A 14,496-nucleotide genomic window follows, 5' to 3' on the forward strand; every position below is an offset into this window, starting at 1 on the left:
TAAAACTGTACTGTCCTCCTGTGGCTACTGAGAACTTGAATGTGACTAGTCTAAACTTAAGATGTGCTTTAAATGTAAAATACAGGGGTGCCTAGGTGACTCAGACAGTTAAACGTCTGACTTTGACTCAGGTTCTTGGGATCAAGCCCCATGTCAGGCTCTGCGCTGACAGTGCAAAGCCTCCTTGGGATTCTCTCTCTCTCTCTCTCTGCCCCTCCCCTTGTGCTTTTTCTCTCTCTCAAAATAAATAAGTAAACTTTAAAGTAAATAAATAAATGTAAAATACATACCAGATTCCAAAGACTTAGTATGAAAAGGGAGATGTCAAATATTTCAATAATACTTTCAAAATACTGATCATGTGTTCAAATGATAATATTCTAGCTATATCAAATTAAATAACATATTATTAATATTGTATTATTATTACAGTGTATTGTTAAAAGTAAATAACATTTTATTTTTTTTAATGCAGCTACTAGAAAATTCAAAAATGCATATGACATATTTGTGGCTCCTGTTATATTTTTATAGGATAGTGCTAGTCCAAACTGTCCTTTCCCTCTTTTCTGTCCTTTCTCTGAACCTAGTTAAGTCCTATTTTTGAAGATTAGCTCAGGGAATCCACAGGGATGCATTTCAGGACTGCCCCTCCCCAAAACCCCAAGTCTTAGTCAACTATCCCTCCTGTTGCTTCCATCCATAGGAATCTACTTACACCTGTGTCATATATCACATCACATTGTTAATTATCAGTTATCCACTATCTTCTCCTCCTAAACTGTACCCTGCTTGCAAAAAGGAATATCATTCTACATATTCTCAGGGTCCACCATGCCTAACACTTAAAAGGCAATCAAAATATTTGTCAAATAAATACGAACTATCTATTCTTGGCCTCAAAGTTCTTAGAATTTCTAGTTCTTCAATGAAAACAAACCAGCAGTGAAGGAGCCTAGACTTTCAAAGGAGCTCTAGTAATGAAAGGACTGGGGTGGTGGCGAGGAGTAGGAATTAAAGAGAGAACAGCAATGAGAAAGTAAAGCTCATCACACATATCTGCCTCTTACAGTGAAAACAGGGATTCGCAGCAGTGATGTGGAACCTTGAACTCACACTTTGCATGCCAGGGGCCACAGTTTGGTTCCTAAATTACTTAAACAGCCCATCTAACAAAAGAGTATGATTTGGCAGGTTTCAACACAAACAGCGAGAGCCCAGCACCTGTTCCACTTAAACAGCACATCATTACAGTTAAAAACAACAACAAATCTCTCTCATGAAGCAAATGCTAATCTCATGATGCTTCACCATGGAGCAGTTTAGAAGAGTTATTATATGAAATGTGCCAAAGCATGAATTTATGGCTGATGCTTATTTGGCAAATATGGTTGGCACTGCTAGATGTTGAAAAACATGTATGCAAATAAGCAAATAAAAGTTTTTAAGCCCTCAGACTTAAATATTTACATTACCATAAATGTACAAAGATAAATGTTTATATGAGTACACATATAATGCATTCCAGGAACATTTTTTAATGTGATTGTCAGAAACAGTTATGAAGTGGCATTATTTCTTTATGGGCCTCAGGATAGGCTTTTAAAAACAAATTCTGACAGAATGTTAATGGGGTACAAACATTAGTGAGGAAGTTTCTCTGTACTATCCCTGGGTAAAATGAATACTCGCCGTGTCATAACAGTTCAAAGCAATCATATCTTTTCCTTTCACCAAACTAGTTTCTTCCCATCCTGGAACCCAGCCAAATGTAAATATCAGCCCCTAAATGGGGGGTAGAAGATGGAAAGGAACACCACACATCACAAAGCCTTAAAGAAAATAATTTGACATTTTTTCCCACATAATATAATCAACTTGAAGTCTCCAAAATAAAGACATGATAAAATATTTCCCCCCTGACAGCTATGGAAAGATGTTTGTTTTTTCACATAGTTTGTGAGTTGGTCATAGCCAAAACTCACTAGCAATGGTATGAATTCTGCTTCCATTGTTAACTATTAATCTCTGGGCTGAAGCTATAACTCCCATCTTTGAAGCCAAGAAAACGTACCATATCAGCCATTATAGTTTACTAAACGAGTCACCAAAGAGAAGAAGTGCCAGGCACTTCAGAAAGTAATTAAGGCAGCCAGTGAATTGAGCTATCTAGAAATGCTGTGAAATTACAGAAGCCATCATGAAGCAAGTATCCAAGATTGCTCATGGAAAGTTTTACCCCTGTGCATAATTCACGTTTTTCACTTCCACACTGCGGAGAGCAATATGGGTTCTCCCACTACACACATTTCTACATCATTTATCAGGGGGAAAAAAATTAAAAAGCTGTAGCTGAACAAAAATCAGTACGCAGGCCCAAAACAGAATCCTCAAGGCAAACCCAATTCAGGTGAAAAGCTGTTGACATACATCATCCAATGACCTAAAAATAGCCTTTTATGTAAGTCTCCAAATATTTAATTCAACATAGAACCTTACCATATTTAACAGAAGCAGAAGAAAAATGTATTAGCTTTTCTATAGCAAAGCCAATAAAGATGAAATCATAGTTTTCTTTTAACTCGTCACTATCCCCTCAACGCCAGCCTTCTAATAACTCCATTCCAAAGCTCTCAAATTCTTAAACTTGGATATTGAAAACAAACAAACAAACAAACAAACCGGATTGCAAGAAAGTAACATTTAAAGGTGGGAAAGCTCCTCTTTCCTGTCGCTCTCAGCAGTCTTCAAGGTTGTCAAGGGAAGAAAAAAAATCAAATTCTCAGACGGATGGTGCAGGAGACGGGGCGGGGGAGGGAAGGGGGTTCAGACCGCTAGTCCTCAACGCGGGAGGTAAGGAAAGTAGCAAGAACGGATGAGTCAAAGGGCAAAGGAGAAACAAATTGACCAACCGAACCACTGAAAATCCCCAAACAACCGAGCAAACCCGCACGTTAGCGGGCTCACAAGCCGCAGGGCCAAGTTGAATAGGAAAGAGCCGTGGGGTTTCGTCCTGGCGCGGTTGGCGAGCCTGCGCCGGATCCTCCTGGGTTGGGAGCGGGATGACCGTGTAGACTGAAGAACGAGAAGCCCTTCCTGCCCCACTGCATCCAGCTCTTTACAGGCTTCACTTTCCCCAGCAGCCTCCCAGCCGCGCCCGGGGGCGTCCCTCGTCTCCAGGTCCCAAGTTTCCCTCCTCTGGGGGGCGCCGAGCTACCGGGGCCCCAGCCGCCGCGGGAGAGGGCGGGGGCGGGAGCGGGGTGCGCCAGAGGGCCCGGGGGCGGCGGGGCGCGGGGGTGACCGGAGATCCCGCGCCTGGCGGACGCACCCACCGCCTGGGCCCCCGCGGCGGCGCCACTCGACCCTGCGCCGCCCCCCCCCCCATTCTCCCAGGTCAGCGCCCTCACCCCAGGACGACCGTGGTCCCACAAATCGGCGCGAGAGGAGAAGGGAACCGAGGGGACGCGGGCAGCCCTGCCCCCGTTACCTGAAAGGAGCACATGCCGCTGTGGTGACCACCATTGCCGGCCGTCCCGTCCCCTTCCTGGTGACCAGGGCCGCCGCCACCGAGCAACTGACACTGACTAACAAGTAACTAACTACTCGCCGCCGCCGAGTCGGCCGCGCGCTCCCGGCCGCCCGCCCAGCCCACCAGCCTGCCCGCCTCCTCCCAGCCCCGCGCGCCTCCCCTCCGCGCGCACACTCTCCTTGACGAGCGAGCACGCGCGCGCGCACGAGCCCTCGGTTCTCGGCATTCTCCCCAGTCTCGCCTCGGCCCCGCGGGAGGAGTCACGGTGAGGCCCCTCCTCTCGCGTGCCTACCTCCAGAAGATGAGCCTATGAGGGCGCCTGACTGGCTGAGGAGGGTGTGGCCAAAGGAAGAAGGCGGGACGACCAGGACCTTGCACCGAAAGCGAAGGGAAATTTTGGTTCCATTAAGTTCCAGAGGAAAAGGGCAACGAAGTACTGGCCCTTGTGGTGCCGAAGTTCCCTGGTCATCCTGCCCTCGAATACATAATATGTATTTTCAAGGACTCCAGTATATAGTAATTACCGATTTAAATCCCAATACTTTCTGCAGGCCTTAGCAATTAAAAAAAACTACATATCCCAGAAGTCTCCGCGAAAATAAATCTCACCTTGCGTAATCACGTAACCCTTCGCCGCATTTGAACAAAATAATCCCTTCATTATTCTGAAGGTATGGGGAATAATATTCCATTTTCCTACTCACCGGAACAATTTTAAATGCTACTACGATAGCAAAAGTTGCCTATGGGAAGATGGTTAAGCGATTAAAGGGAAAGAGACGATATCAAAATAAAGTACTGCGGAGGAATTTTTTTCATGCTGTGAGACGTCGGAGTGAGAAGAGTGAAGGCGATTGAGAGGGGCTCAGGGAATTGTCCTCTGTGCAAGGGACTTTCTTTAGGCCCCAGGCCCCTGCCCACCCCTATCGTCAGCAGGTCAGTAAGCAAGGCGAGCTTCGGGGTGGCCACAGTGGAGGTACCCTTCACCCCTTGAAGATCATCTCTCTTTTGCTGTTGTTACTGGTTCGTCTCGGTTTGAGGCCGTCTGAATGGGGGCGCTTCACTTCCGGCTGGGGGAGGGGAGGAAGACCGTCCTGGGGGAGGGGGAAAACATAACCCATTTCCTGTGGGGGTAGGGTGATGGATTGGGGGTGTCCAACTCTCTTCTAGTGCCGGTGAAGGCTTGAAAAGGTGATACTTGGTGCCATTTGCATAGACGGTATCTTAAAGCCTTGGGATTGTGTTTTACGTGAAAAGTTATGTTGTTCCACAAAGTTGTGCTAATCACCAGCCTCCAGTCAGAATTTGAGTTTTGTTTCCATGTGTAAGATGGAAAATTTCCTTCCCCCCAAATTTTTTAAAATGCCTTCATCAAAGTATTTGAAGACCCTTGTTAAAATTTCTCAGTTGTACAAGACAGACTTTCTTGTGTGATTAATGAATTGCCCACCTCTGCTCCCCTACTCAAGTCCAACCTTGACTGAGTGAGGTATAGTGGTGTTCTCTGCCTTGACATGCCACAGGAGCTCTGTAGCTGCTCTTATAAGGAGGTGGTTCATTACAGGACTCAATGGTTTACATAAATTATGAGGCATTTTCGCCTTACAAGCGTGGAAGTATTGTACTGAAGTACTGAAATACTTGGTATTACCTCGACTGGTAACCATTGTTATCTTAAATTCTTAGGCCTGTTTATTTTAGGCTACAGATTTTACTCTGTACCTGAAAACAAGTTCCTCAGCCTTAAAAATTCTTACATGTAACTTAACATATAGCATTTGTGAAAGTTGTGCTTTAGTACATTTTTCCCCTTTATAACTTAATTAATTTCAGCACCAACTGAAAACTGGTATCTGCTCTTTGTGGTTTTAAATCATGGTGCAAGGATCATGGTACTCAGCTAGATTTTAAACAAGCGGAAAATGTGGCTCACAAAGGACCAAAGATGAATTAAGACAGAACTTTTTATTTTTCCTACATTCTTAATGTTTTATAAAAAACAAAAACTAGGGGAGGGGAAGGAAAAAAAAAAAAAAAAAAGAGGTTAGAGTGGGAGAGAGCCAAAGCATAAGAAACTGTTAAAAACTGAGAACAAACTGAGGGTTGATGGGGGGTGGGAGGGAGGGGAGGGTGGGTGATGGGTATTGAAGAGGGCACCTTTTGGGAAGAGCACTGGGTGTTGTATGGAAACCAATTTGACAATAAATTTCATATATAAAATAAAAACAAAAACTATATGTAAAGTGGTAATAAACACAATTTTGATTCCTTGGCTGCTCCTTTCAGGTACCACTGTGTGTGCGTGTACTGAAGGAATCAAACTTTTTGGAGCTTATGAAATCTCAACTTTAGTAATTTTAGAACATCAAGTGAACTGTAATGTCTTTAAAGACATTTTGAAAGAGTAAGGCCTGTGTACTTTTTCCTTTGGGATTTGTTACCTAATCTATCCTCAGAATTTGCAGCTGTTTTAATTATAGTTCTTTTAAAAAGCTATTTCATTTAGAGTTTAATAGAAAATGTGTTTTCAACTAAAGATTACAGTAAGGAAAATATGTTTTAACCTTCTGTAGACATAAAAACAAAAACACTAAGGCCCTAAAATCAGTGAGTAACCTTTTGAAAGACAAAATTTCTGCAATAATTGAAAAGGCAAGACATGATAATGTCTCTTATTATTAATTGAAAGTTAGGAACATGTAGACTGCCTCGAGCAAGTATTAATTAATTGATTAGAAAGTGTTCACTATCGTCCATATTAATGTAATATAAAAGAAAATATGATATGACCACTCTGATAAATTAACTATTAAACTGTAGTATTAGGAATTCTTAAAGTAAGCAAAGATTGTGGAACTGAATGAAAAAGATAGAGGAAATGTAGTTAAAATATTGATTGAGATACAAAGGGAGTGTTGCCTTTGGAAACTGGGAAGCAGAGTTTTTTTTTAATTGGTCTTTATGCTATCCCATGGAAGAATTGTAGTAATACAGAAATAAGAAAAATCGGGGCACCTGGGTGGCTTAGTGGGTTAAGCAACCGACCTCGCTCAGGTCACGATCACGTGGCCCATGAGTTTGAGCCCTGCGTCAGGCTCTGTGCTGACAGCTCAGAGCCTGGAGCCTACTTCAGATTCTGTGTCTCCCTCTCTCTGCCCCTAACCCACTCGTATTCTGTCTCTGTCTCTCTCAAAAATAAACATTAAAAAAAAAAAATTGTTGATGCCTTTAGGGTATTCAGACTAGATAACCCTTTTCTTTTCCAAAAACAGTCACTGGATGTACTGCTCCCAAAAGTTTGAAATATTAAAATAATAGGTCAAAATTCTGGATTCCACCTCACTGAAATTTGATTGTTCACAGAGTACTAGATGCTATATAAAGTACGAAAGTGTCTTTTAGTTCTTTTGACCACCTTTCTTTGAAAAATCATGCTAATGTTTGACAACTGTTGTTTTGTTGTACGTTTGTTGTTTTTGGTAGTTTGTTTCTGACATGGGGTTGAGTAGTAAAGAGAATATCCTATCAACTTGAATGGTTTTTAAACTTACTACTCTGCTGTCTTTATCTCTATTTCAAGACCTTCAAGTGTATTCAAATGAGAATACCCCTTGCATGATTTTTCATTATGCCAGCAATAGTTAACTGAGTGCTTATTGTGGGATAGACCCTGTTCTGGGGACTTGTACTGTATCAGTGAGTATGGACAAATATCCATATTCTCTTGGAGTTTACTGTCTCCAAATGAAAAGTGGAATATTGCTCCCTTGGCATTCCTAAATAGGATTGGTCGTATAATCATTGTCCGTATTCCTTCAAGAAGCAGCCCTAAATTTCATCTCTCTTGATCTTGATCATTAAGCCGTTCTAAAACCAGTTTTGAATATTTCAGCCTAGTTTTCCTCCAGACCATTAAAGCCCCTCTGTTAAATATGTAGTCCTGTTCATTGATACATACATCATGAACTTGCCATTCTGTCCTCCTTTATATAGTAAACACAAAAATGAGCAATAGAGAAAATAGGGTAACAGAGAGGTCTGGTTTCAAAACTGGTGTCCACCTTTTACTAACTGAGGTTGTTACCTTAAGCATTTTACTTGATCTCTCTGAGCCTCAGTTGCCATAAACCTAAATAGGGTTGTTTGGTGGATCAGAGATACTCTGTGTAAATCACCAAGCACAGTGCCTGGTGTCAGGAGCTTAATGAACACAATTATTTTGTTCCTAGTCTTGCTTCTGCTATTTTGACCGTTAGGATTTGCCTGCCTGTGTGTTTTAAGCCTTACATGTCCCCAAAAAGTATGGAGATGCAGTGCTAGAATTACTGAAATTAAGCCTTCTCCTATCAGCCTGCTTAGTTAGCTATCAAGATTTTATTTTTTATTCCTTGTAGGAAGGAGAAATCTCTAATTTCCACGATCACTTTAGAAAATACACATACTAGAAAAGTTTTGAGAAAAGATTAAGGAATCACCAAAGTAATTTGAATCATTACAGAAAGACTTTCAAATGATTCTTCTAAACCTATTTAAATGCTAAGCCTAACATTCAAGAGCCTTCTCTCATTACCCATCTACACATTCCTAACAGGATTGGTCTCTGAAAAAAATTCTGTACTGTACTTAGCCTTTCAATCTTTGTTCTTGCTATCTTCTGCCTGAAACACTTTCTCTTTTCCTAGGAATCCCTATCTATCAAAATGCCATCGTCTTGGAAGCCCTACCACCTTCAACTTCAAGAAGTATTTTCTGATGTCGGTCCTTCTCACTCCACTCTCCCAAGCATATGTACTCTGCCCATTGACCCTCCAGAGCCTTTTGTACTTTCCTTATGGCATTTAATATCCAGTGCTGCTGCTGCTGTTTGTTTTTGTCGTTGCTATTTTTGTATGTAGAGTTTATGTACTGCCATAAAAGGCTGCAGACTATATCTTATTCCTATCTATGTCTGCTGAAATACCTGGCACAATGCCATTCACATCATAAGTATTCAGTGAATATTTGTGGAGTCGGATTGGCATTTGGGGTATGATGAAACTGATTAACTTTTATCCACAATTTACACATTAAGCACAGTGACGAGCATACAACTCAAATATTTGCCAGATGAAGGAATGAGTAAGTCATCATTCTCACATTTGTGAGGATCTTAGGGTGTCAGTGTATCAATGAGCATATATTAAATGTCTAGTATATGATCAGAACCATGAGAATTGATCCCTGCCCTCAACTTAATTGGAAAGAAATAAGTTGCAGTTAATATGTGTAGACTCTGAAGACTTAAGGTGTTTGAGTGAAAATGGAGTGGTCAGTATGGAGTTGTTTGCATTGTGAGAGATAACCCAAGCTATCTGAACTTGGAAACAATAGATTTGTATATTAAGAGGTACTTAACTTGCGTTTCCACTCACAGTTTGCATACCCAAGAGAATTAAAATGTATTCACACAAAAACTTTTATGCAAATGTTCATAGCAGCATTATTCATGAGAGCCAAAAAGACAATAGAAATAAACCCGAATGTTCACCAATTGTTGAATGAGTACAGTATAGCCATACAATGAAATATCATTCATCAATAAAAAGGAATGAGGTAGTGATACATGCTATAACATGGATGAACCTTGAAAATGTTACACTCAAATAGCCAGACACAGAAAGCCACATAACGTATGATTGCATTTGTATGCGATATCCACAGAGACAGAAAGTATATTAGAGATGCCAGAGGCTGGAGGTGGGGATGGGGAGTAACTGCATATGGGTATGGAGTTGCTTTTGTGAGTAATGAAAATGTTCTGGAATTACATAAGGTGATGGCTGTACAACCTTGATACTAGAATACCTTATATAACAGCATTTTAAAAACCACTTAATTGTACACGAAAGAGATATGTGAATTATATCTTTAAGAAAGAAGGAGGATCGGGTAAGAATGGGTATGAAGGTTTCTGGCTGTCTTCTGTCTTAATGAAGCAGGCAATGAGTCAATTAGTTTAGAAAGGTGTTGACAAAACAAAAAGACATCCTAGGATTTTGAAGGAATCTTCAGATTTCTTTTTGATTTGGTCAAGAATGTAGTATATAGTCAACTTGGTTTCTGTGTGAAGGTCATCTGAGTTTAGAGGGTGAAAGTATCAGAAGGCAAGGGGGTCTGCTAGCAATCAACAGTGAAGTTAATGGGGAAAGTTGCAGAACAGAGACTAAGCAAAGATATTAGAATTTGATTCTAACACTCTCCTGAGGTGATAAGAATAGAAAATCTTAAATGAGAAGGAACCAAAGGCAATGACTGGAGAGGTCAATGCAAATAAAGGTATCCATTTGAAGAAACGTTTGAGTACCTTTTATGTGCCAGGCACTATTAAGTAAAACGATAGCTATTTTCCTTATTTGAATTATTGTCTTAGGATAAAGTCTTACGAGTAGGTTTATTCGTTTTAAGAGTATGGGCATTTAATAGTTCTCGATACAATAGTTATATAATTTCTCTAAAAGGCCATACTAATTTTTGATGTCACCAGCAATGTTTGAATGTTGTTTTTGCCATAAATTCCCAGCAAGTTTTTGGCTAATTGAATAGATGTAAAATTAGTCTTTATTTTGGCTCTTGCTTTTTTAATATACCATTTTCTGTACCATGGAATTGGCATCTATTGAAGCATGAAAGAATTCAAAGCCTTTATATTTGCTCCCCCCATCTAAAATGGCTTTTTTAAAAGATAGGGATTTTTTAGGACCCTAGAAATGAAACCAGCTCTAATTTGAATCAGCCTAGAAACTACCGTATTTTCTAAATGATACTCACATTTCAAACCACAGTTAGCCATAATTCCAAGTACCATTTGATTAACTTGATTCTAATAATTTGGTGTAGTAGGTATTAGTTAACTTCATTTTACATATGAGAAAATTGAGGCTTAGAGACCTCAGATCACTTGCCCACAATCACTTAACTAATATGTGATAGAGACATGATTTGAATGCCTCTCAGGTGAATTATCATTCTCATACTCCATGACCCCTCAGTATCACTACTAATTTTCTAGGGGCTAACAGAAGCTGGAAGAGAAATCTGAAGTGGAATTTGGATAGTCAGGCACCTACTTCTGCTCATAATGAAGCAGTTAACAGAGAAGTTTTTCATTCGTTTCATTTTTTTTCTTGGGGGGGCTATCATGCATAGACAAAGAGAGGAAGGACGCTCTGTAAGCCACATTTTCAGGGCCCTTTCTGTTTTTTCCTAATAGGTACATACTGTCCCAAAATCTACAAGGGAGGAAAGGAGGATGAAGGCACTGGTAGGAAAGCAACTGCCTTGGAGTATACACAGTGAGATTCATCTGACAGTAGACGGAGCAGACAAATGGCCCTAAGAGAGTCCCACAAAGTAACTTTTAAAATAATAATTTCAAGGCACCTGGGTGGCTCCATCACTTAAGTGTCCAACTTCGACTCAGGTCTTGATCTCAGTTTGTGGTTTGAGCCCTGCATCGGGCTCTGTGCTGACAGCCAGAGCCTGGAGCCTGCTTCGGATTCTGTGTCTCCCTCTCTCTCTGCACTCCCCCACTTATGCTCTGTCTCTTTCTGTCTCTCAAAAATAAATAATCATTAAAAAAATAATAATAACTTCAAGTCTAACCTGGTAACAAGGTTAATACGGTATTCAAATCATGGTAGGTGTTAGCAAAAGAAGAGAGATTCTTTCATTTTTATTCAAGTATAGTATATTCACTAAACTAATTTAAGATTAGGAAAATTAAACAAGAGATGCCATGTTCCAGTACTGGCTTTTAGTAAGATAAAACATAGTCCAAAGGCAGTTAAGGCCCAAAATTATGCACCAAGCAAATGACACAGTTCGTGCCAGAATATACACCTCCTGCTTCCCAGCACATTTTACTGGGAAAATAATTTTTTCAGTATATAAATTGACTGAAGTAAGGGACAACAATAGCGTGTGTGGTCATTTTGTAGTTTATATGTATAATTTTTCTTTATAATTTATTATCCTTAAGAGAGATCATTTCTCTGTATATCTTCAAACAATAATAATAGAGATCCACACACCAGATTACTAAATATTAGAATATTAGGTTAGAATAAGGGATACTGAAGATCAAGTTAAACCCTGGTGTATCAATCTATCTGTAAATTACACCTAAATAATATTTATCTGTATCCAGTGTTACATTGATGAGGGTGAGAAACATATCTTTTGAAAACTTACACAGTAACATTATTCACAAAAAATTATGATGTATATGTTTGTGTATTTGTATTCAAGCATTGGAATTTTCTTTTTTTTTTTTTTTCCCAACATTTTTTATTTATTTTTGGGACAGAGAGAGACAGAGCATGAACGGGGGAGGGGCAGAGAGAGAGGGAGACACAGAAACAGGCTCCAGGCTCTGAGCCATCAGCCCAGAGCCTGACGCGGGGCTCGAACTCACGGACCGCGAGATCGTGACCTGGCTGAAGTCGGACGCTTAACCGACTGCGCCACCCAGGCGCCCCAAGCATTGGAATTTTCAAAACAGCCTAGTCCTTTTTCCATCCCTACTCCTTTAAGTGAAACTAATACCCCTTCTTCACAAGAAATAATATCCAGATACTCTACTTTTTTCTTTCTTAGCCTCAAAATGTGTATCTTTATTCTCTTTCCCATCTCCACACTTCTTTCATTCCTGTACACCATCACTTTAATTCCTATTCTCTTAACACAGACCTTTCATTTTTGTTGCTGGTGGTTATCACAATTACCACAACTCTTTGGGGAAACAATATAGCTGTTTTATAAGCAGTAATAAAGTGTTCATAGTCTTGAGCCAGTAATTGCACTGATAGGATTTTATTCTGAGAAAATACTTCAAATAAGGAAAATAGTTAAAGGCACAAAAGTCAATAATACTGATATCTGTCTAAAAAGATGGAAACCTTCTAACTATCCAACAATAAAGAAATGGTTGAGCAAATTATTATCTATCTGTTCAGTAGGCTCTTAGACATTTTTCACAATAGCTTCTTTTAAAATACATAGAAAAATGTCTTAAGAATTTTTTGTCAAAAGTTTTTTTTCAAAAAAGGAAAAAAATAAATAGAAGAAAACAGTAGAAAATTTATGTGATTTGTATATATTTCTGAAGCATTTGTTTTTCCTGTATAATAACTGACATTTATTGAACATTTACTGGTGTCAGGCACAGTACTAAGGCAATATTATAGAAGTAGTGTTGAGTAGTTAGTAAGAAAAGTGCTCTAGAGTCAAATTCTAGCTCCATCACTTACTACTATGTGACCTTGAAAAGGAAATGGGAGATAATAACCGTATCTACATTAAATCCACATAAAGTGCCTGTCACATAGTAAGCCCCCAGTAAGTGTTTTTGTTACTAGACTTTTTACAGATATGCTTCATTTAATCTTCACACCCTTGTAACAACTTTATAAGGTAGTATTTTCATTTTAGATAAAGGAAAATTGAAACTCAGAATGTTTAAATATCTAGGTTAAGTAACTTGCTAAAGTCACAGCTGGTAGACAGTAGAGTTTTGGTTGAGAACCTTGCTATGACTTCCACTTCTGGCTTTGAAGGAGTAGGTTGCTACAGACTAATGCTTTTGGTGAGAACAACATGAAAAGGCAAATATCAAAAAAGAAAAAGAAAAAAAGCATCAGAGACATACTAAGATAGCCAGGACTTAAGAAACCAAAATTGTGGAGCCCAGGGAACTGCAAAGCATATATGTTCTATGCTTCATTTTTTCCCTGTAGGAATTTGCTTAATTCATAGTACAAGAGAAGAAATTATGAAACTTAGCAGAGGATTCTGCTAGAAGTAGAGGAACAAGTGTAGGGCTAGGTACACAAAAATTGGGGTTTAGGGATCCCTGGGAGGCCAGGACTGAAGGGCCAGAATCCTAGAAGAGAAGGTTAGGCACTAAGAAGTGATTTTTTAAATTTATTTTTCTCTCAAGGTATTTGCTGCGCAGAGTCAAAGGCTAAGAAGCTAAGCACAAAACCTCTGAAAAGCAGAGTGAAATTTTTGTCCATCTCATAATGTTAAGAAACAAAAGTTAAAATTGTGGTCCCTCCAAGGAGGAAAGAACCTATAAACATCCCAGACTCTCAAGTAGGATTCCCTAAAGGACTACATACACCCTTAAGTGTTGGCAAACTAGAGGTAGAGAGGGAGCCCTACAAAAATTGCCACCTAACTTCAAATAGTTCAGTTTCAGTTGGAAATAAAATGATCTATTCTGTTGTTCCTCTCCAGAGGAGAGGATGATTTCTCTCTGAAGGGAGTAATATCATCCAAAGCTTCCATAATTTTTCATATACAAGATCTACCTTTGAGAGCAAAAATTATCAGGCATATGAAAATAGTAGGATTGAGAGAAAATGCAATAACAGTTAAAGAAGTAATCCAGATTATCAGGCACAGACTGTGACTAGTAGATTTAAAAAAATAGATGCTAAGATAGATCCCTTGAGGGACCACATGGGAAGATCAAGGGTGGGTGCAGATAGAGAGAGCCACAGGACCTGGGACATCTGCTTTTATGAGATTCCATGGGTGAAGTGTTTTGGACTTCCCAGGCTAAGGCTCGACTGGTCAATTGAAACCAAAAGAAAAGAATTTTGGTAAGCCCCAAGGGGATCTTACCTAGGAGGCACATAAGAGGAAAGCCCTGGGAGGCCTTGTTATTATAAGGGCTGTTGGGGAAGTCATATGAGGAACTTACATTTATGTGTGACACTACAGGCTACTGTCTAAGGCATGTGCTTTCATGAGGGGGGAATGTCAGTTTAAGCCCCCCGCCCCCGGCTGCTTGGCCAAACAAAATGGACACCAAGGCAGCGATACCATGGAGTAGCTTAGCTAAACTTTTGACATAATGACTGAGAATTTTCCAAAACTGATGAAAAGACATCAAGACGTGGGTTTCAAAAGTGCAATAAATCCCA

The 14,496-nt window shown here is 39.8% G+C and overlaps 2 protein-coding genes across 11 annotated transcripts in view; one reads left to right on the forward strand and one right to left on the reverse strand.

Moving 5' to 3' along the window:
* PEAK1 (pseudopodium enriched atypical kinase 1) overlaps positions 1–3,659 on the reverse strand; it is a 303,506-nt gene extending 299,847 nt beyond the window's left edge. For all 5 annotated transcript variants that reach the window (XM_019832022.3, XM_045058999.1, XM_019832021.3 and 2 more), the window contains exon 1: positions 3,488–3,659. The gene's annotated coding sequence lies outside the window, so the exon portion shown is untranslated. The remainder of the gene's footprint in view (positions 1–3,487) is intronic.
* Positions 3,660–4,162: 503 nt separating this feature from the next.
* Positions 4,163–14,496, forward strand: part of HMG20A (high mobility group 20A) — a 68,884-nt gene continuing 58,550 nt past the window's right edge. For 3 of the 6 annotated variants that reach the window (XM_019832023.3, XM_045059001.1, XM_045059000.1), the window contains exon 1: positions 4,163–4,465. The gene's annotated coding sequence lies outside the window, so the exon portion shown is untranslated. Of the gene's footprint in view, positions 4,466–10,778; positions 10,830–10,894; positions 10,919–14,496 lie in introns of those variants that run through there. The other 3 variants (XM_045059002.1, XM_011282981.4, XM_045059003.1) reach the window with 3 other exon arrangements.

Source organism: Felis catus, chromosome B3 (assembly GCF_018350175.1).
Source record: "Felis catus isolate Fca126 chromosome B3, F.catus_Fca126_mat1.0, whole genome shotgun sequence".
In the NCBI taxonomy this organism is placed as follows: Eukaryota; Metazoa; Chordata; class Mammalia; order Carnivora; family Felidae; genus Felis; species Felis catus.